Below are 24,564 nucleotides of genomic sequence, written 5' to 3'. Positions count from 1 at the left end.
TAAGATTCACAAATGAAAACCTTAGCGGAGCACCAGTCATATACAAAAATGCTTGCGTCGCCCATTGACTTCAATGGGGTTCGTTACTCGAAACGAACTCTCGAGCATCACTGAAAGTTCGACTCGAGTAACGAGCACTCGAGCAGTTTGGTGCTCGCTCATCTCTATTACAGATGTATCGATATAAATACAGTTTTCTGTGAAAATAGTAAAACTTGTTTTGCTTTTATTGCGCGTTCATGTAGCAAAAATCTTTATTTCAGCGGCACAGGATCTATTATATTATATATCTGCAATGTGGCTTGGAGCGAGGGGGTTCATATTGTATTTGGGGTGTTGATTGTTGTGCACCAGGACTGTCTTTCTTTAATCCCAGTCCGCTCCTGATTAGGGTACATTTCACATGGGGCAAAAATGCTACAGATATTTCGTGCAGACTTTCCACATGGAGAATTCGCAGCATTTACAATATAAGCCATATGGATGAGATTTAATAAATCCCAACTACATCTAGGAGTATAACTAAAAGAAAAGCTGTCTTAGTTGCCCCTGGCAACCAATCACAGTGCAGCTTTTGTTTTGTATTCTGTCCTGGTAAAATGAAAGCTGCGCTGTGATTGGTTGCTAAGGGCAACTAAGACTTTATCTTGTAGGCAGTTTCTTAAATCTGCCACATAGTATGGGAAAAAATTGCGTGCAGGATATTTAAAATCGTAGCATGATGACTCTTTGCTGCAGATTTCACTCTTTACAACCAAAAGAGTGAAATTTGCAACAAATACCAAACTTCAAGACAAAATCCACAACCTCAAACTCTGATTAAAATGACTGATTGCCTAAACATTTTCCATGAATTGATCACTTACGTTTCACGGTGGTCCCTCCCGCTGGTGGTAATATCCATAATGGTGCTGCTCCTTCAGTCCCCCAATCACAGCACACTTGGCCCTTGGATATGTCTGCGTTGTAGCTCTTCTGACTGCTGGATATATTTCCTTGTATCCTCTGAAGGTCTTGCTGTTGTCTTTTATTTCTTTGTCTCTCTGGCACTATTGCTCCTCTTCTAGCTTTTCTGGCTGCTACTGCCAAAATCCAACCCAGTCAGGTTCACTTCTTGTCAATGTCAGCAGCAGTTCTCATGTAGCTTCAAGATGGCGCCTGACTCACCAACTGTCACTTGTGACATTCAAGCATTATGATGTCAGGCTCTGCCCACTCTAAGCCACGCCCACTCTAGGCTCCGCCCACTTCAGCCCTGCGCTGTTCAGAGGCCTATCTTTATTATGTCTTGTCCCAGAAGCACTGAATAATAGGGCCCATATCACCCCCTTACAATAGTGATAAAGAATAAAAACCTGCATTCTGTTGATATCCAAAGGCTCTCGATAGTCCGACCCCTCACAGTGTTTTTAATCATTTTTTAATAGGATCAGTAATAATCATCATTGACTGAAATCGTACAACGCATGTTAGTTTTTAAAAAAAACAGATGTTTTACATGTGACTTTAATTTTATTTTAGATGTTTTCTTTGCTTTTCCACCCAGTTTGTTCTCCACCTCTGGCCGCGTTCACACTTGTCGCCTAAACTTGCTGACCTGCACTCCTGCGTGATTTTCAGTTGTAGTTAATGGCTGCACGATTTTCCAGGTAAACTGCTATATTGTTCATCTTTAAAGGCTGTTTTTCAGGTAAACGTCAGTTTATCCACAAAAGTACGCGGTAATTATTTGCACCCCACACTGAACAGCGCGGCATGCGGATTTTAGCTGCAATTATCCAGTGTGAATAATGTAACTGAGATGCGATGATCAATATGTAGCTGCAGTTATCTGTGCAAAACTGCGAGTTGGAGTGCCTATTGTTCCTTCTATATCCAAGCTGTAGTTTTTTTATTGGTACTATTTTGGGGCGAATACGGCTCTTTTGATCACTTTTTTTTATTGTTTTTGAGTCAAAATTAATAAAATAAGCATTTTAGCTCTTATTTTTTTTCTCCCTGCAGGTTAAACATTGCTCAATGTATTATACTGGTGGTTACGCATGCAGTGATATCGAACATGTGGTCTAAGTCTTAGTCCTTAAGGGGTTAAAAAAAATTAAGACTTATTTTTCAAATCTGACATCTGTCACTTAATACGCTGATAACTTTTGAATGCTTTTACTTGTTACTGGTAAATGTTCAACAATAAATTTTGCCTTTTATTAATAAAAATCTATATTTACTGAAAATTTAGAAAAATTTGCAATTTTCACATTTTTTTTTCCTTTGTAAGGGCTTATTCACATGAACGATATTATGATGTAAGTTTTGTGTCATCTACTCTTTTGAATGGGTTCATTTACACAAGTGATTTGCGTTTTTGTATTTTTTTTTCTTCAGAGCCCGTTTTATCTCTAGGCGTTCAGAACGCCTCCCTCATTGTAGTCAATGCAATGGGACCTTAAAATACATCATATGGCAATTGCAGGCAGCCTTTAGAAATGTCCCTTTTGTGGACATAAATCGCTGTTTAGGCACATGGCCGGCTTAGAAGGGAAGGAGCGCTATTTTGCTGGAATTTTTTTCTGATACGTATTCTATAGAAAATACTTTTCCAGTTATTCCTAGTATTTCGGATCAAGTTAATTTTTTAAAAAGCACTGGACAACAAGCGATTCCTTTAGGGCTCATGTCCACGGGGAAAATAAGAATTAAAATCCGCAGCGGATTTTAACTCTTCTCCCGCGCGCGGATCCGCACCCCATAGGGATGCATTGACCACCCGCGGGTAGATAAATACCCGCGGATCGTCAATAAAAGTGATTTTAAAAAAAATGGAGCATGAAAAAATCTGGACCATGCTCCATTTTCATGCGGGTCTCCCGCGGGGACGGCTCCCGCGGGCTTCTATTGAAGCCTATGGAAGCCGTCCGGATCCGCGGGACACAAAAATCATATTTTACTTACACGCTCCGGTTCTTCTCTTCGGCGCCGCGCCATCTTCTCTCAGTCGCGGCCGGATCATTTTGCTTCGGCCCGGCGCATGCGCGGGGCACGTCACCGACGTCATCGTGCACATCCGCCGAGCCGAAGAATGAAGATCCGGCCGCGACGAGAGAAGATGACGCCGCCGCGAAGAGAAGAAACGGAGCGGATGGGAGGTAAGTTTATTCTCATTTATTGTTATTTTCAGCGCTCATGTCCGCGGGGCAGGAGGGACCCGCTGCAGATTCTACATGTAGAATCCGTAGCGGGCCCGATTTTCCCCGTGGACATGAGCCCTTACCGTGTGCTGAACAACTAAGCACTCTAGCTTTCATCCCCTTACAAGACGAGCCCATGTCTCCTGTGCATGCTTTTTAGGAACATTAACAAATCAAAAATATCCAATCCGGATTTTTATCCCCTCCGAACAAGAACTTCAGTCATGGACTCTTTTCAAATTCAAGGGGAAAAACAAATTACCAACTTATATTCCAGATGCAACAGGATAGTAAATAATATATCACTAAACTAAAGAAAAGCACTAGAAGTAGAGATGAGCGAACGTACTCGTCCGAGCTTGATACTCGTTCGAGTATTAGCATGTTCGAGATGCTCGTTACTCGTGACGAGTACCACGCGATGTTCGAGTTACTTTCACTTTCATCTCTGAGACGTTAGCACGCTTTTCTGGCCAATAGAAAGACAGGAAAGGCATTACAACTTCCCCCTGCGACGTTCAAGCCCTATACCACCCCCTGCAGTGAGTGGCTGGCGAGATCAGGTGTCACCCGAGTATATAAATCGGCCCCTCCTGCGGCTCGCCACAGACTTATTCTGACAGAGATCAGGGACAGTGCTGCTGGTGCCGGAGCTGCTATAGGGAGAGCGTTAGGAGTATTTTAGGCTTCAAGAACCCCAACGGTCCTTCTTAGGGCCACATCTAACCGTGTGCAGTAGTGTGGAGGCTGCTTTTTGCAGTGTTGCACTTTTTTTTTTTTGTATATCGGCCGTGCAGAGCATTGCGCCCTGCAGAAATTATACATAGTCCAGGGCCAGTAGTAGTGGTGAGGCAGGGACAGAAGACATATATTTATTGAATATAGGCAGTGGGCCTTTCCAAAAACATTTTGGAAAAAAAATCTATTTGGGCTGCCTGTGACTGTCCTCAGTGTACTGGGTCTGTGCTGGGTGTAGTTGTCCTCCTAATTCATACGCAGCCAGCTAAGTGTTACAGCTGGGGAGCCACCACCACCAGCATGCGCAGGCATATGATGGCCAAGCACCCCACAAGGTGGGACGAAGGCCGTTCACCGCCTCCAGTTTGCACCACTGCCTCTCCCCCTGTGCCCCAACCTGCCACTGAGATCCAACCCCCCCTCTGAGGACACAGGCACTACCGTCTCCTGGCCTGCACCCACACCCTCACCTCCGCTGTTCTCGGCCCCATCCAGCAATGTCTCTCAGCGCAGCGTCCAGACGTCGCTAGCGCCACTGTTTGAGCGCAAGTACGCCGCCACGCACCCGCACGCTCAAGCGTTAAACGTGCACATTGCCAAATTGATCAGCCTGGAGATGCTGCCGTATAGGCTTGTGGAAACGGAGGCTTTCAAAAGCATTATGGCGGCGGCGGCCCCGCGCTACTCGGTTCCCAGTTGCCACTACTTTTCCCGATGTGCCGTCCCAGCCCTGCACGACCACGTCTCCCGCAACATTGTAAGCGCCCTCACCAACGCGGTTACTGCCAAGGTCCACTTAACAACGGACACGTGGACAAGCACAGGCGGGCAGGGCCACTATATCTCCCTGACGGCACATTGGGTGAATTTAGTGGAGGCTGGGACCGAGTCAGAGCCTGGGACTGCTCACGTCCTACCCACCCCCAGAATTGCGGGCCCCAGCTCGGTGCTGGTATCTGCGGCGGTGTATGCTTCCTCCACTAAACCACCCTCCTCCTCCTCCTCCAACGCAACCTCTGTCTCACAATCAAGATGTGTCAGCAGCACGTCGCCAGCAGTCGGTGTCGCGCGGCGTGGCAGCACAGCGGTGGGCAAGCGTCAGAAGGCCGTGCTGAAACTACTCAGCTTAGGAGAGAAGAGGCACACGGCCCACGAACTGCTGCAGGGTCTGACAGAGCAGACCGACCGCTGGCTTGCGCCGCTGAGCCTCCAACCGTGCATGGTCGTGTGTGACAACGGCCGTAACCTGGTGGCGGCTCTGCAGCTCGGCAGCCTCACGCACGTGCCATGCCTGGCCCATGTCTTTAATTTGGTGGTTCAGCGCTTTCTGAAAAGCTACCCACACTTGTCATACCTGCTCGGAAAGGTGTGCCGGGTCAGCGCACATTTCCGCAACTCCAAGACGGACGCTGCCACCCTGCGGACCCTGCAACATCGGTTTAATCTGCCAGTGCACCGACTGCTGTGCGACGTGCCCACACGGTGGAACTCTACGCTCCGCATGTTGGCCAGGCTCTATGAGCAGCGTAGAGCTATAGTGGAATACCAACTCCAACAGGGGGGGGGTAGTGGGAGTCAACCTCCTCAATTCTTTACAGAAGAGTGGGCCTGGTTGGCAGACATCTGCAGACATTCTGTTACCTTTAAATGACTTGCTTTGTGTATAGGCTATATGCTATGGTTAAGGCTTAGATTTTTGCCATAATGCATATGTCCCCGTTTACACTTGTGAGCGGTCTTACCTTTCCATGGATATATTCTAATAGATACATTTCATGGCAAGTGCTGGAGCTGTATTAATTGCTTTACAATGGCTTTTTATAGAGTTATGATGCAACAATAGCCTGTCAATGCCATAATATAACTTGTTGCAGAAAGCCATCATAGTCAAGTTAAACTTTGCTACATCTATATGTTGAAAATAATACTGTATACAGCTCAAGCAGAACAGCAGCACTGCATAGAAATCATCGTCGGCTCGTTCACTAATCGTTCAGTTTAAAAACCGATCGTTCAGTCGTTCTCATTACTTATACAGCAAATGTGAACGACTGAACGACTTTTCGTTCGAATGAGCTAACGATGTATCTGCTGTATAAACAGGCTGTCCGAGAGAACTGTGATGTCATTTGCTTCTTCAAGCAATAAATAGTTTGGTGTAAACGGGCCCCAACCATAAGTCTGTTTGCTCTCTGATGTGATGACATGTCGTTCATAATAAAGACATATCACCTGACTGAAGGACAGGTAATCGTATAGCATTGACAAAGGGGAGCATACAGTAGGGGAAGGAAAACTGTGAATTCTGGTTAGAGGAGCTTGCATCGCCTTAAAGGGGTTGTCCCACCGTGCGATTTGGATCTATATACTTCTGTATGGCCATTACAAAGCACTTTGTAATATAATGTGTGCTTTGTAAATACGCCATACAGAAGATATATACTTACCTGATCAGGAGCCCATTCCGGTGCCCCCCCATTTACCTGTCCGTTGTCCTTGGCTCCGACTATTCCAGCGGTGTCTCTTCATCCACTAGTCGTACATGCGCAGTAGCTCTTGCCGGCTGGTCGGGTCCTGTGAATGCTCCTGGTGCAGGCGTAATTTGATCTCTCAGTGAAGACGAAAAGCCATTTCCCTATGTTGTACAGATTTATCAACAAATTCTGAGTGAGTAAACCATTAAATTGGGTTTTCGGGTATAAAGAAAAAATGAGGCGATGGTGGGAAATTATATAAAATAATAAAAGTAGTATTACCTATTAGATCCTCTGCTGTTGCATTGCCTGTGCCCCCAATGGTTTTTATTTACTGTACTGCATATCATATTGACACACATGATTGGCTGCAGTGTTCACATCCGTGATGTGACAAGAATCCGCTACAACTTAGTACAGCGCAGTAAACATTGAAACGGCAGTGCTGCAATACCAGGGGATATACGGTAATAGGTAAGTCCTCCTTTCTTATTTTATACAGTTCCCCATCATAGTATTTTATTTTATCCTGGACAACCCATTAAAAGACTTTGGGGGGATATAAGTGTAAAAAGAGGCACCTTTCTTTAATAAGATATATTACAAATTTTCTTTCTTTCACTTCTACTACCACTGTACGCAAAGCTGTTTGTAGTTGGGGGGTATACTGGAAATGGATTGTCCAGATTGGAAAATCTATTTTCAAATACTGAATTAGGAAACTATTACACTAAGGCTGCATTCACACGAATGTATATCGGCTCGGTTTTCACGCCGAGCCGATATACGTCGTCCTCATGTGCAGGGGGGGAGGATGGAAGAGCCAGGAGCAGGAACTGAGCTCCCGCTCCCTCTCTGCCTCCTCTCCGCCACTCTGCACTATTTGCAATGGGGAGAGGCGGGACAGGGGCAGGGCTAAATTCCGAAACGTAGCCCTGCCCCCGTTCCGCCTCCTTTCATTGCAAATAGTGCAGAGGGGCAGAGAGGAGGCGGGAGCTCAGTTCCTGCTCCTTGCTCTTCTATCCCCCCCCCTGCACATGAGAACGACGTATATCGGCTCGGCGTGAAAACCGAGCCGATATACGTTCGTGGGAATGCAGCCCACAGGCTATGAACACTTTTTTAAGGGGGGGGGGGCAATTATTTTTCACTTAAACACAACAATCATCTTTGCAATAGGGTTTAATTAAACATTTTGCACCGTTTGTTTTCTGCAGTTTTTACATATCACTGTATATAGAAACTGCAGTCTAATTCTCATTATGATATCGGTCAGTGAGACTGGACTGACGGCTTGGTTTTCAGCCCTCATCTCTTCCTCCTGCACCTTTTATCAGCTAATTTATGACTACAACAACCATAGACTTTACTGTAGTCCTAAATCGGCTAATAAGTACATTTCGAAAAAGACAGAATAGAGGGAAACCAACAGTCAAGAATTATCAAAGGCACATAAGTGGGGACACTGTTAGAGAATTTGCAATGGGTCTAGGAGCTTTGGGTCACTCCCTCAAATGCAATACACAACTCCCAGCAAGCACTACCAAACTCCCTAGCAAGTCATAACTGAAAAAGACAAAAACACTTTACTGTATAGTTATTATTTTGTTAAAAAAACATCCTGAACACACTTTCCTATAAAATACATTTTCTTGACTTTACATTTTTACCATACTTTTTTTGCAATAGTTTTATATTTTTCTAAAATCTTTTTTTTACTAAAACATTTTTTTCTATTTTCTACAAAATAAACAGTGTTTGGCCTCGGTTACATAGATTTAGCATTTTGTATGTATGTAATATATATGATAATTACTGCTTCCTTTTCTTATGTATAATCCTGTACTTTAACATTACCACAAAAAGGATCTAGTCAGGAAGAAGTGAATGTCTGGTATGTGAGCATGATGATACTGGTGATTAATAATTGAACAATCATAGACAAAGGCCACTTTCACACCTGCGTTTGGGTCAGTTCAGGGTTTCTATCTCTCTGCTCCATTTTTGGAGAAGAGAAATGGATATAAAATGGAACACAAACTGATCTTTTTTTTTTTTTGCCACTGATTTTAATGGGATTTGAAAAAAAACAAAACGGAAAACCAAACTGAAAGGCATGTGCTTGCTTCCATTCAGTGAGGTTTACGTTATTTTTACAGAAAAATCACAACACTGCAGACTGCTTCCATTCTGTCAGGCTTCAGTTTTTTCGGATGGAAAAATAGCGCAAATGGAAGTCTTTCAGTTTGCTTTCTGACCTTTAGAAACCCCCATTGAAATCAATGGGGAAAAAAGGATTAGTTTATTTTCAGCTTTATATCAGTTTCTCTCCTTCAAAAATGGAGCAGAGAAACCCTGAACTGACCCTAACGCAGGTGTGAAAGCAGACTAAGGGCTTATTCAGACGACCGTATATCAGCCGGGTATTCACGCCAGCCGATATACGGCGTCCCTCCCTGCAGGGGAGGAGGCTGAAAGAGTCGGGAGCAGTGCACTGAGCTCCCACCCCCTCTCTGCCTCCTCTCCACTCCTTCCCTGCCCCTCTGCACTATTTGCAATAAGAGGGGCAGAGCGTTAGTTTTGGGAATTAGCTCCGCCCCATCCCGCCTTCCCTCATTGCAAATAGTGTAGAGGGGCGGAGAGGGGGTGGGAGCTCAGAGCACTGCTCCCGGCTCTTCCAGCCTCTTCCCCCTGCAGAGAGGGACGCCGTATATCTGCCAGCATGAATACGCGTCCGATATACGGTCGTCTGAATAAGCCCTAAAATTGTTTGAAGGAAACCGTTCTGGCAACTATTGTTGTATGTAATTCCCATTTGTAAGACACAACATGATTTTTGCCAATGCGATCTATCAGGACATTATACGGTTTTAGTAAATATTTTGAACCAGAGATGTCAATAAATAAGACAATGTAATTGTATCATGTTACAGTTTTCTGTGCATCAAAAATGTTTATAGAGAGAAGTTCACTGTATATAGCTGTTATTTATTCTGGATCTACAAGCTGCAAATACATACTGGCTACCTGTGCAATACATTGCCTTTGAGTGGATTTCTTGTATTTAAAATTTGTTCAGCGACATTTTATAGCTTTATATATTATAGATACTGTATATAGTGTTGGAGTGCAGTACCAAAAGTAACCCGTAGGCGGTCATTGGGCAGGTGGTCTGAGAAAATATTCAGCAGAGAAAGGGTCTAGTCTGCTAATTAATCAGAAAATGCTTGTATGGGTGTGGCTGGAGGAGAGCAAACCCCCAGACTTGCTATGCTCTAGGTTCTTTCTAGTCCATTGCAACCCAAGTTCTGGTGTAGTGTGGAAGGGCCACTAGTCTGACAAGGGTGGGCGCCCTTTGACCGGCACCCTGGATAGGTATGAAGTGATGTGTTTGACGCACTAGGCCTGTATGGTAGGCAAGGTAAAGTCTGTTATTTAGCGGCCAGACGGCCAGGGACTTGTATGTATTCATGTACACTGTGACGAATAACAACAGTGTGAAGATCATGTTATGATTTCTGTTGATTTACTACAATAAAGGTGCTGAGTGCATCCGCCGGACAGAAGAAAGAAGATCCGGCCACAATGGAGGAGAGACCCACAGCGTGCAGACAGGTGAGTAAATGTCATTTTTGGCTCATTGCTGCGGGCACGGGTGGAAACCGTGTGTGCCCGTGGACATGAGGCCTAATGCAGGGGGCAAGTTAGCTTTACCTACATAAGATCACTGTATTGTCCTTGGGGTAAAGAGGACTCTTAAAATGCACATCACTGGAACAAGGTCTGTGTAAATTCAGCTATGGAGTAAAACAGACTGTAACTTGGGATCAGTGGGAGCAAAATTCAAATAATTACAATGGGAATAATTAATGCAGGACTTTACCCTTAACCCTTTCCAATCCACTGTCTGATGTCTAGAGACATTCTGATTGAAGGCTGTACAGCTCCGATGTCGGAAGACGTCCAGCAGGGTATTCTTACTGTATATTACTGGCCGCTCTGTTGTCGGGGGCCTCTCCAGCATATCCCATACCGCAGTACTGTCTCTAGCCAGCAGATGGCACCATTGTATAATGGCAGAAAGAGAGAGCCCTCTAGGAAACTCTGAATCCAAAATTGGATTGCAAAGGGTTAAAAGTTGACATAGTGAAAAAAAAACTGGGCTTGATTTATGAATATTTTCTGATTGGAAAACTGGCAAGTGATCAGAAGTCTGTTTAAAGTTTCCAGAGCACAAAATATGTTATTTATTGCACAATCTTACCTGGGCATTCCTAAATGGCATTATTTTAGTTGCATACTCATTTCTAGTTATGTGGCGTCCTCTACTGGCAGAGAATATATATATATATTCTCGGCCAGTAGAGGGTGCCACATAACTAGATATGACACATATATAGATTTGTTGCAATATACAGTAGCCACACCTTATCATATGGCTTAAAAAGTAATGCACAGCTAGTAAGGGGGATTTTTACTGCTCTGGACTCCAGTGATTGATCAATTATGAAAAGTTAAATGGTGCCCCGTCTAACTTTTCTCTGCACATTGATGTTCACTGCTACTGGCTATGCAGGGGCCTGCCACCAGCACCATTCCCTTGAGAATAGGGCTGCGCTGCTTTACCCTGCACAGCTTGGTGGTTGAGGGCCACTGTGCATCAGCTGCATTCTCAGAATCAGTAGGGGTCCCAATAGTTGGATCAAACACTATTCTGCCAAAACTAATTGGACACCTGAGCAAGAGTCAAAAGTAGTGTTTATTTCCATATGTTACTATTTAGTGGGGGTCCTTTGGCCCTAATGACATGGAATACTCTCTGTGACATACTTTCTACTGATACACTAATACGAAGCTGTTATTTCCCTCCATTCATCCTGCAGGCATCTGGTGAGTTCTCTCAAAGAAGATGGACGCAGTTCATATTTCCTGACCTGACATTCCAGTGTGTCCCAAAGATGTTCAGTAGGGTTCAGGTTTGGACTCTGTGCAGCTAGTCCAATCGTGGAACATTCATATCCGCAAACCAACATACAAAAACAGCATTTGATTTATGACAAGGCGCACAATGTCTTATTGGAAGTATTGCTGACGCCCGCTGCCTTGGGGTCACACTGGACTCTGACCTCTCCTTTATCCCTCACATCCAATCTCTGGCCCAGACATGCCTCATGCACCTCAGGAATGTTGCTAAAATCCGTCCGTTCCTCACCACGGACACGTTAAAGACACTCATTGTCGCCCTCATCCACTCCCGACTCGACTACTGCAACTCGCTGCTCATTGGCCTTCCCCGGATCGGACTCTCTCCTGTCCAATCCATACTACTATTGTCTAGATTATCAAGTCACCCCCCATGTTCATGGTTCTTGCCACTACAGCCAACAGACCAAGACCACGCCACATAAAACATCCCCAGACCATAACTGACTTCTGCCCTACTTAAGTATTGGCACAACACGGGCGAAAGGTGTTCCCCAGGCATCCTCCACACTCAGGTACATCCATCTGATTTGAAGATGAGGTGTCGTGGTTTGTCACTCCATAGATCATTCTTCCATTGTTCAACTGTCCAAAGACGACGCTTCTTGCAGCATTGGAGACTGACCAATGAATTGCACGTCATGATGGACGGCTTGCCTGCGGCATCATAACCTATATAGTCAATAGTGTGTAATTCCCATCATAAATTATGGCTGACACCTCCAAGGGTCTGCATCTTATGTAGCATAGTTTAGGATACACGACATGCTAATAAGACATGATACGTTCTACTAATAGGGATGTCCAAATACTTTTTATAGCATAGTTTAGCAATATGCCATTGCTTTATTAGATGGGCAATTCCACCATTAAGCAATTTTGTTAGATCCTTTTGGCTGTGCTCACACAAAAGAAGTTGTTGTGGATTTCAATAGCCAGCAGGAGTTAGCCCCATTAGCTCTGTTGCTGTGTTCTAAGTTCACAGAGGATTGCCTTGTATTTTTTTTTTACATTTCCAGTAAAAGTCCCTTAATTCAGCATTTGATAGTACAGAATTCTAATAATCCATAATAAATGACAAAATAATATGTTAGGTATCTGTAGAGATAAATTCAGGGGGGAAACTGCAGCCCATGAAAATATGTTAAACCCTGAAAGGACACATATTAAACAGCAGCCATATTTATGTGTTTATTTAAACAAACTTGTCTTTACAATACTTGTATTACAGCTATAAGTGAGCCGCCATTTACTCCACCGACCGTTGTTAGACATGAGCCCCTTTCCAAGTCTCTTGCTGTTCTTTAAATGTACCACTAGATGGCAGCAAAGCCAAAATCTTCAATGATTTGCATGCACTGACCCTCCTTGCAGGGGACTGGGGATGTGAAGAAGGGTAAAAAGTTATCCAAGATAGTAACTAATATTACTGCTATTTTAAGAAAATGATGTATGTTGCAGTCATAACTCAATAGAAAACTGTTAGCGCTCCGTCCAGGGTTTGTATCTGCTTAGTTTTTGGAGGAGAGAAAGTGGTTAGGAAAATTGGGCAGTGTAATTTTTCCATTTAAAAAGAAAAAAACAGAATGGAAGCAAACAGAAGCCTTTTTGTTTGCTTCGCATTTTGTTTTTTAAGCCCCTTTGAAATCAATGGGGGAGAAAAAGGATTTTTTTTTTCATTTTATTTGTTTCTCTCCTCCAAAAACAGAGCAGAGAGATGGAGACCCTGAACTGCGCCTAACAGAGGTGAGAAAACACCTTAATTGGTTCTGGAGCCTTGAAAATGTCATCCAAAAGTACAGCAAAATAAAGAGTAAAGAAAAGTAAAGGGGTTGTGACAGCATTTGACTTTATCCCCTATCCACCTGATAGGGGAAAACCTGCAGAGGAGTGGGGGGTCTTACCACTGAGACCCCCACCAATGTCAAGAACGGGGGTCTTGTGTCCCCTGTCCTCCTGACCAGGGGCAGATTGGGAAATTAAAATGGCCCTGGAAAAAATCAGAACGTGGCCCCATGTTGTAGGTGGGCCCAAACCAGCAGAAAGCAGGAAGAATTCAAGTAGGTAGCGGTCAACTAATCGCCTGCCGCAGGCGTGAGGATAGTAAGAGAGTAGAAACTATGTGGTATATGTAGCTTGCTGCAGTAAATTTACTATGAGGCATAGAACAGGTTAGAAGTGGAAGTATAGAACATTAAAGTGCCGCCTATTTCTAACCTGTTAAGCCTCCATGTAAATGAACATCACAGACTGGCTTGCCTTTAGCATTTATGTCATATGTCCTGTGTCCCGCATGATCCCTGTGCTAACTGACAGTCGAGCTCTCGCTACAATGGCAAGGATCAGGAAGACTCTGATCCCTGTCATTTAACTCCCTAGACGCCACAGTCAATAGCGAAAACGTAATTGGAGGATGCCAATGGGTAACCAAGGCAGCTGGAGGCCTAGGAAAGACCCCAAGATAGGCCACAGCAGTATGACTATTGGGATGATCCTTCAGCACCACCTAATAGATTGCTTTGCAGTCTTAGACGCACATGGAATAATATTTTGCTATGCTGAGTATACAAAAGATCACCTTGTGTCGTCCCTCGTGAAGTCCATATAAGCTATTACAGTACCATGATATCCAGTGATCACAGGTGACGTCCCCTCTGACTAGAGTCATTAATTTCTATTTTACTTCATCTAGCCCAGACTGTCATGATGGCTTCTCCGGGTCACAACTTGTCTCTATAGAATTAGACACAGACCTCTTTGATACCTCAATTTTCCAGGGACCTGGCTTCATTTTCCAAACTTCCACATAATCTCCCCACGCATTGTACCCTGGGTAGTAGTAATGTCACCTGAGGTAACCCACACAGTTATAGTATCTGCCTTTTTATGTTCCCTGTAGGCCACACATAATAAATACCACTTTTCATGTCCCACACAAATAATAATGCTCCGCTGTCCCTCACAGGCCCTCACCCAGTAATGCTTCATATATGTCCCCACTCAGTAATAATCTCTCTCACAGGCCCCCACTCAGTAATAATGCCCCATAGAGGCCCTCGTATGGTATTAATGCTCAATATAGGCCCCCTCAGTAATAATGCCTCTCACAGGCTCCAATCAGTAATGCCCCATATAGGCCACCACCCAATAATAATGCCCCTCATAGGCTCCACTCAGTAATAATTCTCCATATAGGTCCCTGCTCAGTAATAATCTGCCTCACAGCCCCTGTATAAGCCCTCCTGTGTAATAATGCCGCAGCCTGCACTCAGTACTGCTTCCCCTCATAGACCCCAGCCCTCCCCCCCACTCAGTAGCGTTGCCACACAGTAATGTAATATTCATCTGACATATATTCATTGTAGGTAGGTGTTGGAATTCTTGGACATTAGGCTGACTGTGGATAATCAAAGGTATGTTCAAACTGATCTGTATAAGAAGCAGAGGCGTAACTTGAAGCTTCTGGACCCCAATGCAAAATGTATAACGGGGCCCCAACTATAATGCTTTATTCAGAGTACTGGCCTCCCTATATGGAGAATAGAGACCTTATGGGCCCCCTAAGGCTCCTGGGCCTGACGAGTAAGACTTATGCCCCATTTACATGCAACGATGATTGCTCAAAATTCGTTCAAAAGATAGTTTGATTGACAGTTTGAGCGATCGTTTTGCATAAACTACTAATGCCCATTAGTAGCTTATTAGCTTAATTTGCATGTAAATGATGCTCCCTTCGCTGTATGCAGCTAACAGCAGGGGATATTTTATCTGCATACAGCCACTTTGTTCTGCCTGGGGACTGCAGCTGAAAACAATGTTATCAGCCAACTTGTGGAGAACTCAGTGGTCCCTGCTATCACGAACGATGGATTTCATGCTCACATGAAATCCATAGTTCGGCAGAAAAGTAAACGGTGGTAAGATTTACACAGGATTGTTGCTTAAAAGGCATCGTTTGAACAATTTTTTAACGATAATCATTACGTGTAAAAGGGCCCTTATTTCTACCTACAATTACAGATGGGTGGATAAGCGGACGGTCTTCAGGAAACATTAGCTGATTTTGATAACAGACTCAGTTTTGTCTTCATGCGACGCTGACATTCCACTAATGGCTGTACGGACATGTAGAAATCTTACAGACATTTTGATTGAAAGCCATTATGTTCCCAGTTAAAAACTATTTTGGTGCTACTAAAGTTAAAGGGGTTGTCTCGCGAAATCAAGTGGGGTTATGCACTTCTGTATGGCCATATTAATGCACTTTGTAATATACATCGTGCATTAATTATGAGCCATACAGAAGTTATTCACTTACCTGCTCCGTTGCTAGCGTCCTCGTCTCCATGGTTCCGTCTAAATTCGTTGGCGGCTTGCTCTTTTAGACGCGCTTGCGCAGTCCGGTCTTCTGCTCTGAGCACGAGCCGCTTCAGTGTGCTCGCCGCTACAGCTCTTCTGCGCATGCGCAGACGAGCTGTATCTTCTCGGGAGCGTGCTGGAGCGGCCATTCTGCTACCATCCTCTGTTAGAGGAAGGTGCAGAAACTGGAGCCGCCCAGCCGAGAAGCCCAGCCGAGAAGCCGCCCAGCCCAGCCCAGCCGAGCCGCCCAGGTAAGTGATGGGTGACGGACTGACGGGGGTGACGCGTGACTGACTGCCGCTGTGGCCCCGGGGCCTGCCGCTGTGGCCCCGGGGCCTACCGCTGGGGAGCCGGGGGCCTACCGCTGGGGAGCCGGGGGCTAGCGCCGGCTACCTGCTGCCTGGCGGTGGGTGACTGGTCGGTCGCGTTCAATTCCGGGGTCCGGTCGGCGGCTGCGGGGCGTCTGGTTGTCAGGGAGACACATCTGGTAGCGTCTCGGGAGCGCGCACGTCGGGCTACTACAAGCAACGGGAAAAGAGCCGGCGGCCATCTTGGGGAAACTTTGTATAAGTTGCTGAAACGCTGGAACTGTAAGTACAAACCAGCTAGAAAAGTAATTTACAGGGGGGCTTAGTAATGTATGCTTAATTAGGGGGACTGGGCAAAAAAAAATTTCACTGCTTCCTCGAGACAACCCCTTTAAGCAGGGATATTATCCATGTGGAATATGTGATGCATGTTGTAACATGTTAACAGCCAATGAATTTACCGCTGTTGATGGTAGGAGAACATTTAATATCAGACACTTTATGACATGCAACACAGATATCATGGGATATTTAAGGTTCAAATAGATTTTTTATTGTACATCAACAGTTTGGTCACATTTTGAGATCATTTCAACATTATCGAAATATACAGTAAAGTAAACTTGATAAACTATTGTAGATGGGTCTACTTCAGGAACTTATTATAAAAACAGAGAGTTAGCAGAGAAATCATGGGATATTTAAACAACCTGCCCATGTTATAAAATATATGTAGTGAATATTACTAAGGAGCTCTGGATCAGGATGAGGAAACCTGTTGGGGACATTGTTGAAGCGAAGAAGTAAGATGATGATGACATTCTCAAGAAAATCCCTAGGCACTTTAAATTACATCACAACTGTGATCCAAAGGGTTGTATGGTTAGGGGCATTGACCGATTATGCTGTGATTGTTACAGACTATGGATCCACTGGACCAACCAACCAAGCCTGGACCAGTCCGGGAGTAGTTGTCAGCTGACTTCTCGGATAGAGGGACTGTTGCCAGGAAAAGGGAGACTGACCCTTGGCTGCAGAGAGAATAGAAGACCCCTACCTACCAGCAAGGCGATCGCCCCAATAAGGGCGGCCCTGCGCTGGAACCTCGGGTGTGGCTATCCCTAATGGAGTAGCAAACATAGGAACTGGCTGCAGACAGAGGAGCACGCAGATGCAGGACAGAGCAAGGGCAAACCATAGACAGGAATGGGAACTGACTAGAGATGAGCGAGTATACTCGCTTAGGGCAATTGCTCGAGAGAACATTGCCCTTAGCGAGTACCTGCCCGCTCGAGAGGAAAGGTTCGGGTGCCGGCGGCGGGCAGGGAGCTGCGGGGGAGAGCAGGGAGGAACGGAGGGGAGATCTCTCTCCCTCTCTCCCCCCCCGCTCCACCCTGCTGACTGCCGCTACTCACCGCTCCCCCACGCCAGCACCCAAACCTTTCCTCTCGAGCGGGCAGGTACTCGCTAAGGGCAATGCTCTCTCGAGCAATTGTCCTTAGCACGTATACTCGCTCATCTCTAGAACTGACAGAAAACAAACATACAGACAGATGCAGAGCTCAGACAGCATAAACAGAATTCGGACACAAACTAAGGAATATAGACAGAACTCAGACTGCATACACAGAACTCAGGGAGTGGGACAGAACTGAGCAACAGAGCACAGACAGAACTAAAATAGAAGTGGGTGACCAAAAAAAAGATTATTGGTGGTCAGGGCTGGAACTATAACAGAAAGCTTCACTCCTATTGAAATCAATAGGAGTAACTTAGTAACATAGTATGGTAGGCTGAAAAAAGACAAAAGTTCATCCAGTTCAGCTTTTTTTTACCCCCCCCCGCCCACCATGTTGATCCAGAGGAAGGCAGAAGCCTTCTACTAGACTTTCGGCTCTGACTGCAATGAGGAGCTGGAAGGTGTAATATTTCAATAGCAGTTACACTGTCTATTACACTTCCAGCCCTGATCTCTGATGTGAACATTCGCCTCTGGTACACTGACACTGGGCCAGAGGATCAGCTGATCAGCAGGAAGCCCCCACCAAGCAACTATTCATGATTAGAGATGAGCAAACCTACTCGGATAAGCACTACTCGTCCGAGTAATGTGCCTTATCCGAGTACCGCTGTACTCGTCTTGAAAGATTCGGGACGCGCTGCGGAGCGGGGAGCTGCAGGGGAGAGCCGGGAGGAACTGAGGGGAGATCTTTCTCTCCTTCTCTCCCGCCCGCTCTGCCCCGCTCCCCGCTGCGACTCACCTGTCAGCAGCGGAGCGCCCGGAATCTTTCAAGACGAGCACAGCGGTACTCAGATAAGGCACATAACTCGGACGAGTAGTGCTTATCCGAGTACGTTCGCTCATCTCTATTCATGATCCATCCTCAAGGATAGGTCATCAGTAGTAAGTCCCAGAATACAGCTTTAACATTGCCCTTCAAATAAACCCTTCAAATTACCCTAAAAAGCAGTGTGCCAGCGTTCAGCAACAGAAGCACAACAAAGAAAGCATTTAAAAAAGCACGTGTTTTTAAACAAAAAAAAATGCATACATTGTTAAAAACTGTAGGCAAAAAAATAAATAAAATGTATGTATTTTTCTTTTATGCTTATTTTTTCAGAAATGCATAAGAATGCACAAAAAAGTGAAATATAGATGTAGCCCTATGTGTATTCCAGTTAGAGATGAGCGAACCTACTCGTTTCGAGTAATTACTCGATCGAGCACCGCGATTTTCGAGTACTCGGGTGAAAAGATTCGGAGGGAGGCGTGGCGGAGCGGGGGGTAGCAGCGGGGAACAGGGGGGAGCCCTCTCTCTCTCTATCCCTCTCCCCCCACTCCCCGCTGCAACTCTCCACTCACCCACGGCGCCCCCCGAATCTTTTCACCCGAGTACGGAAGTACTCGAAAATCGCGGCGCTCGGGCGAAAAAGGGGCGTGGCCGAGTAGGTTCGCTCATCTCTAATTCCAGTAGTTTAAACCCTTTTAGTGCTGGGTTTAGACTATTAGAATACACATTTAACATATAGTAGAAGTTATCTTAGTGCTGTACTTTTGCCTTGTAATTCTGCATTTTGAAGGGGGTTTACAAGGCAATTTTTATTGATCTGTCCTCCAGGATAGGTTATCAATAGCTGATCGGTTTCAATCTGCTGCTTGGAATCCCAAACAATCAACTGTTCAGACAGCCACTGTCGCTGGCAAAATACACAAGTTACAGAGCAGAAGCAGCTACCGCCGACCCATGTGTAGTGGCCGACGCAGGTAAATGCAGGCACATCTCCCATTAAAATCAATGAGAGTTATGAATGCAATTACCAGCACTGGCCACTGCACAAGGGTCGAAGTTGCATGCTTTCATTCTGTACCTTGTGTGTTTTGCTGGCACCAGTGGGTAACCCCCACAGCTTCTCGGGTGAGGTCCGCCACTCAGGACTCTCACCAATCAGCTATTGGTGTCTTATCTTGAGGTTAGACATAAAAAATTGTCTGGAAAACCCCTTTTTAATGTGTTCATTGCTGATTCTCATGACACTGATATAACTCACATACTTGCAACTACATTGAATTCTTAAATGTGAATTAGATTACAATTGACCAGCTCTGATAATGTAGCACTCAGTTTATATGATACAGTATACAGGGGTAAGAAAGGATGAAGGACAGAAGACAAAAACTGAATGTTACAAGCGAAGAACTCATTTTACACCAAATCTCCAGTGAATTTTGTCTTTCTTTCAATATGGTTCATTTTATACATGCGTAATAATAATGTTTTTGTTTGCGTAATGGTGTGAAGAGTCTGTTTGTCAATACATACTATTTTCACAAGTGTTCTTGTGCCGCTGTCAGGCTCTGGCGTGCGTCTCCTCTTCAGCCCCGGTCTTTAGTCTTCTGCCAGCCCTTCCTGGATTGAATGTTGAAATCCACGCCTCCAGGAAGCACTTTTTGTGATTGGCTGAGCTAGCGCTCGAGGACTAATCGCAGGCATTCATTCATTGAATAGCTGTGATTGGTTCATTGAGCACTGACTCGCAGCCAATGCTTCCTGAAGGTAGGGATTTCAACTTCAAATCCAGGAAGGTCTGACAGAAGACTGGGGCTGAAGAGCAGATGTGTGCTGGAGCATGACAGCAGGTGAGAGGTGATGTATTTTTGCCTCCATATTGCTAATTTTTATTTAGCAAAAACTGATGAATATTTATCCAGTAGTTACAATGTCTTTCCACGTTACAATGTCAGATTGTTCTTCCTACAATGCATCATTTTTCCTGTGTGGCTGTGTGGAGAGGCCCCTACCTTTTACCTCCTCCGGAGTATACTTAATGTCCAGGACCGGTGACATATGGATAACGTGGACTATAGGGCCGTATTGTTCCTGTGTGTTTTTCCTCCCAACCTACGATACACAAATCTCTGTGTTTATTATTCTACAGTATAGAATAACGAAGTGGGAACGCTGGCGTCACAACGTGATATATACTTGTACAAACATTTCCCCTCGTGTTACCACTCTGCTACACTGTGACAGGGACTAGGCCTCCAGCCATACCCACAGTAAGTGGAATTGTAGCACATACAAGTCCCAGTGTTCAAATGTATTACCCACCGTGTTACAACAGCAATTGATAAACAAAATGAATAGCCAAAAAAACATGTAAAAAAGCTGATCAGCAAATCGCATTGTCGTCAGTCGTAATAAAAAAAATAATAATCAAAAGATAATAAAAGCCAGGAGGGTGAGACACAGGAAATGTATCAAATAAAAAGGGCAAAAGAAAAAAATGCTTTAATAAAGAAATATTAAGGGCCTAGAAGATAGGAGGGAAGAAAACATAGCGACACATTGGCACCCTATGATCACAATGCAGGGGTACGATGAGTGGCAGAGGGAGCCCCCTCCCTCTGTCAGCCCTTTTATATGCCGTGGTCATTGACTGTAGCATGCGAAGTGTTAAACAGCGGGGATCAGAGGTCTCTCCAGTCCTCGCTATTTGAGCAAGTGCCAGGCTATTATCCAGCAGAACACCCGTTCCCTCTGGCAGCTTCTGATGCAGTGTTGTAAAAATGCTTTCAAAAGGCCCTCGGCTGGGGGGCGTGGCCAAGGAGGAGAGCTAGATGGTCGCATCCTAGTACAGCTCCTCTCTTAACCTGCTCAGCGACAACTAAAGCAGCAAAAAAAATCAGCTCCAAAGACTATTTTCCACCCCTGAAGAAGGTGAACACACTCCAGCATGCCCAGAAGGGAGAGAAAGCTGTCCCCAAAGAAATTAACGGACTTTTACTCCACAAGAGACCGGGGAGAGGAGGTAAAAGATGGCGGCCGTGCATTCCCGCGCTTAGAGAGGAGGCAGGAATCCCCGGACAACAAAGATAGACCTGCTGAAGAAGACATAAACTGCAGCGGAGGACGAAGCCTGCCTGAACTGCCTACGGGCAAAATAAATCTTACATCTTGTCCCCCGCGGGTGCTGCCTGCAAGCCCAGCCCGAGGTGACAGCACGGCCGACTGCACAAGCCGGAGATCCGGGACTTCCCCCGCTTCTCCTGTCACAGGCTCCCTGCAGAGCGCTCAGACAGCTGTCACTGAATCCCGCTCAGACCGGGACTCCGGAGCCTGCCCTGCCGACTCAAGCTTACCCACGGGACCCCCGACGGCACTTCAGAGGGGAAGGGAGAAAGGAGACTGTAACAGCGCTCACCGCAGCTCCCCTGCTTCCATGGCACCGGCCGTGGAGCTCTCCCCTGCACCGCTCGCTACAAGCGCCGCCGAACAGCAGGATCGAGCACAGGACCCACAGGTGGGTGAAACACCTCTACTACGCTCTGCCCCAGCGGAGAATCTCCCTGATCAGGCACCCACTGCCCCAGACACCCGGGGGTCCCCTCCCCCAGCCTCTCAGGCTTATGCTACCAAGGAGTCCCTCCATTATACCACACCACAAGGCAGACTCCAACCTACCAAGAATGCCTCCCCAAAATTAAGGGCTGAAGCCCCTATCACATCAGAGGGTTCCACCCAAGAAGGCAATAAAGATTGTTCCCGCACCCCAAGCTTCCGTGGGGATACTGGAAGCAATATGGCTCTCATGGATCCACGTATTTCCCCGCGGGCAATACCTATTAGCAAACTCCCGATAAAAAGGCTGCCTCAGACCGCCAAAAATCACCCAGACCAAGATCGCAAGAGCCAAAACAGTACCTCCCCTACTGACATTGCGACAACATGCAGTAAAAGGGGTGCCCAACACTCCCCACATGACACAGGAGTGACAGAGAGCAACTCAAATTCTTCTAGCCCGCAAAAACAGCGAGCCCGCTATTCATCCGACTCTGACCATACAACTGAACTGACTCTAAAAAATATGCCAGCTCATAACCATGCTGCTTCGGAGATATTTTTGAAAGAAGCAATGCTAGCGCTTCATACCTCAATACAAAAAGATATCACCAATAGCCTCGCAGGCATAACTGCGACTGTAGATGAGCTGGGAGAAAGAGTGGACCATACAGAGCGTAAAATGGGAGAATTTGCAGTGGCCCATAACTCACTAGTGGACTCTCATAACAGCTTGGAGGAGGAAGTAGAATCTCTATGCAACAAACTAGCGGACATGGAGGACAGAAATCGTAGAAACAATATCAAGTTCAGAGGTATTCCTGAATCAACACCTCCCGCTGAACTTGTTGCATTTCTGAAAAGACTAATCCAAGCGATCATCCCACAATGCTCAGTCTCGGACCTCATAATAGACCGGGCACACAGACTACCAAGAGCTCAATCTGTTCCTCCATCCTATCCGCGAGACACATTCGCACGTATACACTTCTTCCACATCAAAGAGCAGCTTATGCGAGCCTCAAGACAAAAACCTACACTACCAGCCCCGTTCCAGAACATTACACTCTACGCTGACCTCTCCCAAGCTACAATAGCAGCAAGAAATTGTCCCCCATAACATCAGCGCTTCGCAACTACGAAGTAAGATATAAATGGGGCTTTCCAACAAAAATCATCGTCACAAAGAATGGAAAAACCCAAGTCATTACCACACTAGACAAGGGTCTTGAGCTACTGGAGGAATGGAATATTCCTCGTCCAACAGAAATGAACCAAACCCAGACCAGGAGGAACAACCAGTCTCCCAAGATCGCCCAGGAGTGGAGAGATGCAACCTAGAAAGCTCACGTCGCTGATTACCGGCTCTACAAGAACAGGTTATACCACCATATTTCTGCAGACTTTCCCCAAGTTTGCGCAGTCTAACCCACTGCACGATTATGTTTTTGCTTATACTTTTACTTATCCAAATATTTGTTATCCCCCACAAGGTATCTAATTGTTTATCTTTTACAAAATGCATAGCTCTGTTATCGTTTGACAATATTTCTTGCTATGTGAAAGGGTTGTTGTCTATGTACGGTTTCCTTGGCGCAGAACCACCACAACCAACATGGCATTGAAAATTATGTCCCTCAATGCAAAAGGCTTGAACAGCCCATTTAAAAGATCTCTTTTGTGGAGAGAAATTAAAAGATCAAAAGCGGAGATGGTTTGCGTTCAGGAAACCCACTTCCAAAAAAATGCCCCCACCAGACTGACTAATAGGGACTTCCCCCAAGTCTTCTACGCTAATGGCCCAAAGAAAAAAGCAGGCGTTTTTATTGCAGTAAAAAAAACGGTTGCTTTCCAACTCCAGAAAGAGGTTCTGGACGCGAAGGGAAGATATGTCGTTTTAGTTTGTAAAATTAATAACATGATCTTCACCATAGTGAACGTCTATGCCCCAAATACGGCACAGCTTGCCTTTCTAAACGATCTGTGTAAACAGATTTCGCATATAATCAAAGGCAAACTTATAATATGCGGGGACTTTAATACTATTCATAGCCCAGACTTGGACTCTACATCAAAAAGAGATAGAGCTCCCCCTTATCTCGACGATTGGCTACGAAAAGAAGATCTGTATGATGGGTGGAGATGTAAACACGCTTCAGACAGAGACTTCACCTTTTACTCCCATAGACACAACACCTACTCCCGCATCGACATGTTTCTAACAACAAAATGGCTCTTACCATTGGTTACAGAATGTGAAATAGGAGACATCACCTGGTCAGACCACGCCCCGATAACCTTGTCGCTCCGTCTATCCCATTCACCCCCAAATGCTTTTATCTGGAGAAATAACACCTACGTTATGTCTCTTAAAAACAACTCCAACTCGGCAGAGAGAATGCTCACTGAATTTTTTGCTCTCAACTCCCACCCATCCATCAGCCCTTCAACTTTATGGAATGCACATAAGGCATTCGCAAGGGGTCTTTTCATCCAACAGACAGCACAGTACAACAAGCAACGCAACATAACCACAACTGAATTACTAACAAAAGTCTCCTCCTTGGCGGCGATACACAAGGCAGACCCGTCCCTAGGAAACTTACTTCCTTTAAAAAAAGCAAGAACAAAGCTCCAAGCGCACCTTACAATAGTCCACGAGAACCACATAAAAAGA

This window comes from Eleutherodactylus coqui, chromosome 6 (genome assembly GCF_035609145.1).
Source record: "Eleutherodactylus coqui strain aEleCoq1 chromosome 6, aEleCoq1.hap1, whole genome shotgun sequence".
Taxonomy (NCBI): domain Eukaryota; kingdom Metazoa; phylum Chordata; class Amphibia; order Anura; family Eleutherodactylidae; genus Eleutherodactylus; species Eleutherodactylus coqui.
This window is presented reverse-complemented; position numbering follows the sequence as displayed.